This window comes from Eleutherodactylus coqui, chromosome 13 (genome assembly GCF_035609145.1).
Source record: "Eleutherodactylus coqui strain aEleCoq1 chromosome 13, aEleCoq1.hap1, whole genome shotgun sequence".
Taxonomy (NCBI): Eukaryota; Metazoa; Chordata; class Amphibia; order Anura; family Eleutherodactylidae; genus Eleutherodactylus; species Eleutherodactylus coqui.
The window spans coordinates 78,946,721-78,951,720 of NC_089849.1; the positions used below are offsets into that span (position 1 = coordinate 78,946,721).

Here is a 5,000-nt window from a genome sequence, read left to right on the forward strand (position 1 = left end):
CATTAAATATTCAGCTCGAATGCAGCAATAATTCTTCTTTTTAAATCAAATACTGGAAAAGGACTTCTTGCCAGGACAAATGTTCTTTATGAAATCTCTTGGACATTTTCATCCAAAATTATCCACTTTTCCATGGTAGCATGGCCGAGCGGTCTAAGGCGCTGGATTTAGGCTCCAGTCTCTTTGGAGGCGTGGGTTCGAATCCCACTGCTGCTAGTTTTCAACTTTGAAAGCTCTCAAGTTGCTTTCTGAACATTTTAGTGGTCAGAAGAAGTTGCTTTTGATGATGCTCAGAAATGGACTTCTTGGCCTTTTCTGAAACTGAACAAACTGTATGAGAAAAGGCTTTTGATAATATTCCCAAGATGTTATGGCACAGATTAAGCTACCCTGATGCGCTAGCTAAGTAGACATTAGGCGTACTCCACGATCTTACACTTCAAAGCCTTCAATAGCCTAGAAACATCTGAAAAAGCAGTAGTGCGGTAATACTGTTGAACTCACTTGCGTTTGCTTCCTTTCTAACTGGAGGAATGCATTTTCAGCCTTCTGCTGCTATCATTAAATATTCAGCTCGAATGCAGCAACAATTCTTCTTTTTAAATCAAATTCAGGAAAAGGATTTCTTGCCAGGAGAAATGTTCTTTATGAAATCTCTTGGTCATTTTGATCCAACTGTATCTACTTTTTCATGGTAGCATGGCCGAGCGGTCTAAGGCGCTGGATTTAGGCTCCAGTCTCTTTGGAGGCGTGGGTTTGAATCCCACTGCTGCCAGTTTTGAACTTTGAAAGCTCTCAAGATGCGTGGTAAACTTTTTAGTGGTCAGAAGAACTTGCTTTTGATGATGCTCAGAAATGGACTTCTTGGCCTTTTCTGAAACTGAACAAACTGTATGAGAAAAGGCCTTTGATGATATTCCCAAGATGTTTTGGCACAGATTAAGCTACCCTGATGTGCTAGCTAAGTAGACATTAGGCGCACTCCACGATCTTGCACTTCAAAGCCTTCAATAGCCTAGGAACATCTGAAAAAGCAGTAGTGCGGTAATACTGTTGAACTCACTTGCGTTTGCTTCCTTTCTAACTGGAGGAATGCATTTTCAGCCTTCTGCTGCCATCATTAAATATTCAGCTCGAATGCAGCAACAATTCTTCTTCTTTTTAAATCAAATTCAGGAAAAGGATTTCTTGCCAGGAGAAATGTTGTTTATGAAATCTCTTGGACATTTTCATCCAAAATTATCCACTTTTTCATGGTAGCATGGCCGAGCGGTCTAAGGTGCTGGATTAAGGCTCCAGTCTCTTTGGAGGCGTGGGTTCGAATCCCACTGCTGCCAGTTTTCAACTTTGAAAGCTCTCAAGATGCTTGGTAAACCTTTTAGTGGTCAGAAGAACTTGCTTTTGATGATGCTCAGAAATGGACTTCTTGGCCTTTTCTGAAACTGAACAAACTGTATGAGAAAAGGCCTTTGATAATATTCCCAAGATGTTTTGGCACAGATTAAGCTACCCTGATGTGCTAGCTAAGTAGACATTAGGCGCACTCCACGATCTTGCACTTCAAAGCCTTCAATAGCCTAGGAACATCTGAAAAAGCAGTAGTGCGGTAATACTGTTGAACTCACTTGCGTTTGCTTCCTTTCTAACTGGAGGAATGCATTTTCAGCCTTCTGCTGCCATCATTAAATATTCAGCTCGAATGCAGCAACAATTTTTCTTTTTAAATCAAATTCAGGAAAAGGATTTCTTGCCAGGAGAAATGTTCTTTATGAAATCTCTTGGACATTTTGATCCAAAATTATCCACTTTTTCATGGTAGCATGGCCGAGCGGTCTAAGGTGCTGGATTAAGGCTCCAGTCTCTTTGGAGGCATGGGTTTGAATCCCACTGCTGCCAGTTTTCAACTTTGAAAGCTCTCAAGTTGCTTTCTGAACATTTTAGTGGTCAGAAGAAGTTGCTTTTGATGATGCTCAGAAATGGACTTCTTGGCCTTTTCTGAAACTGAACAAACTGTATGAGAAAAGGCTTTTGATGATATTCCCAAAATGTTTTGGCACAGATTAAGCTACCCTGATGCGCTAGCTAAGTAGACATTAGGCACACTCCACGATCTTGCACTTCAAAGCCTTCAATAGCCTAGAAACATCTGAAAAAGCAGTAGTGCGGTAACACTGTTGAACTCACTTGCGTTTGCTTCCTTTCTAACTGGAGGAATGCATTTTCAGCCTTCTGCTGCCATCATTAAATATTCAGCTCGAATGCAGCAACAATTCTTCTTCTTTTTAAATCAAATTCAGGAAAAGGATTTCTTGCCAGGAGAAATGTTCTTTATGAAATCTCTTGGACATTTTCATCCAAAATTATCCACTTTTTCATGGTAGCATGGCCGAGCGGTCTAAGGCGCTGGATTAAGCCTCCAGTATCTTTGGAGGCGTGGGTTCGAATCCCACTGCTGCCAGTTTTGAACTTTGAAAGCTCTCAAGATGCTTGGTAAACCTTTTAGTGGTCAGAAGAAGTTGCTTTTGATGATGCTCAGAAATGGACTTCTTGGCCTTTTCTGAAACTGAACAAACTGTATGAGAAAAGGCTTTTGATAATATTCCCAAGATGTTATGGCACAGATTAAGCTACCCTGATGCGCTAGCTAAGTAGACATTAGGCGCACTCCACGATCTTGCACTTCAAAGCCTTCAATAGCCTAGAAACATCTGAAAAAGCAGTAGTGCGGTAATACTGTTGAACTCACTTGCGTTTGCTTCCTTTCTAACTGGAGGAATGCATTTTCAGCCTTCTGCTGCCATCATTAAATATTCAGCTCGAATGCAGCAACAATTCTTCTTTTTAAATCAAATACTGGAAAGGGACTTCTTGCCAGGAGAAATGTTCTTTATGAAATCTCTTGGACATTTTGATCCAAAATTATCCACTTTTTCATGGTAGCATAGCCGAGCGGTCTAAGGCGCTGGATTAAGGCTCCAGTCTCTTTGGAGCCGTGGGTTCGATTCCCACTGCTGCCAGTTTTCAACTTTGAAAGCTCTCAAGTTGCTTTCTGAACATTTTAGTGGTCAGAAGAAGTTGCTTTTGATGATGCTCAGAAATGGACTTCTTGGCCTTTTCTGAAACTGAACAAACTGTATGAGAAAAGGCTTTTGATAATATTCCCAAGATGTTATGGCACAGATTAAGCTACCCTGATGCGCTAGCTAAGTAGACATTAGGCGTACTCCACGATCTTGCACTTCAAAGCCATCAATAGCCTAGGAACATCTGAAAAAGCAGTAGTGCGGTAATACTGTTGAACTCACTTGCGTTTGCTTCCTTTCTAACTGTAGGAATGCATTTTCAGCCTTCTGCTGCTATCATTAAATATTCAGCTCGAATGCAGCAATAATTCTTCTTTTTAAATCAAATACTGGAAAAGGACTTCTTGCCAGGACAAATGTTCTTTATGAAATCTCTTGGACATTTTCATCCAAAATTATCCACTTTTCCATGGTAGCATGGCCGAGCGGTCTAAGGCGCTGAATTAAGCCTCCAGTCTCTTTGGAGGCGTGGGTTCGAATCCGACTGCTGCCAGTTTTGAACTTTGAAAGCTCTCAAGATGCTTGGTAAACCTTTTAGTGGTCAGAAGAAGTTGCTTTTGATGATGCTCAGAAATGGACTTCTTGGCCTTTTCTGAAACTGAACAAACTGTATGAGAAAAGGACTTTGATGATATTCCCAAAATGTTTTGGCACAGATTAAGCTACCCTGATGTGCTAGCTAAGTAGACATTAGGCGCACTCCACGATCTTGCACTTCAAAGCCTTCAATAGCCTAGGAACATCTGAAAAAGCAGTAGTGCGGTAATACTGTTGAACTCACTTGCGTTTGCTTCCTTTCTAACTGGAGGAATGCATTTTCAGCCTTCTGCTGCCATCATTAAATACTCAGCTCGAATGCAGCAACAATTCTTCTTCTTTTTAAATCAAATTCAGGAAAAGGATTTCTTGCCAGGAGAAATGTTCTTTATGAAATGTCTTGGACATTTTGATCCAAAATTATCCACTTTTTCATGGTAGCATGGCCGAGCGGTCTAAGGCGCTGGATTAAGGCTCCAGTCTCTTTGGAGGCGTGGGTTCGAATCCCACTGCTGCCAGTTTTGAACTTTGAAAGCTCTCAAGATGCTTGGTAAACCTTTTAGTGGTCAGAAGAACTTGCTTTTGATGATGCTCAGAAATGGACTTCTTGGCCTTTTCTGAAACTGAACAAACTGTATGAGAAAAGGCTTTTGATAATATTCCCAAGATGTTATGGCACAGATTAAGCTACCCTGATGCGCTAGCTAAGTAGACATTAGGCGCACTGCACGATCTTGCACTTCAAAGCCTTCAATAGCCTAGAAACATCTGAAAAAGCAGTAGTGCGGTAATACTGTTGAACTCACTTGCGTTTGCTTCCTTTCTAACTGGAGGAATGCATTTTCAGCCTTCTGCTGCTATCATTAAATATTCAGCTCGAATGCAGCAACAATTCTTCTTTTTAAATCAAATTCAGGAAAAGGATTTCTTGCCAGGAGAAATGTTCTTTATGAAATCTCTTGGACATTTTGATCCAAAATTATCCACTTTTTCATGGTAGCATGGCCGAGCGGTCTAAGGCGCTGGATTAAGGCTCCAGTCTCTTTGGAGGCGTGGGTTCGAATCCCACTGCTGCCAGTTTTCAACTTTGAAAGCTCTCAAGTTGCTTTCTGAACATTTTAGTGGTCAGAAGAAGTTGCTTTTGATGATGCTCAGAAATGGACTTCTTGGCCTTTTCTGAAACTGAACAAACTGTATGAGAAAAGGCCTTTGATGATATTCCCAAGATGTTTTGGCACAGATTAAGCTACCCTGATGTGCTAGCTAAGTAGACATTAGGCGCACTCCACGATCTTGCACTTCAAAGCCTTCAATAGCCTAGGAACATCTGAAAAAGCAGTAGTGCGGTAATACTGTTGAACTCACTTGCGTTTGCTTCCT

The 5,000-nt window shown here is 41.1% G+C and overlaps 2 non-coding genes across 2 annotated transcripts; both read left to right on the forward strand.

The window, feature by feature from the left end:
- The first annotated feature begins 4,056 nt into the window (after nt 1–4,056).
- Nucleotides 4,057–4,138, forward strand: TRNAL-AAG (transfer RNA leucine (anticodon AAG)). The gene has a single exon. It is a non-coding gene; the product is annotated as a tRNA-Leu (tRNA).
- A 477-nt stretch (nt 4,139–4,615) lies between these two features.
- Nucleotides 4,616–4,697, forward strand: TRNAL-AAG (transfer RNA leucine (anticodon AAG)). Its single transcript has one exon. It is a non-coding gene; the product is annotated as a tRNA-Leu (tRNA).
- The last annotated feature ends 303 nt before the right edge of the window (nt 4,698–5,000 follow it).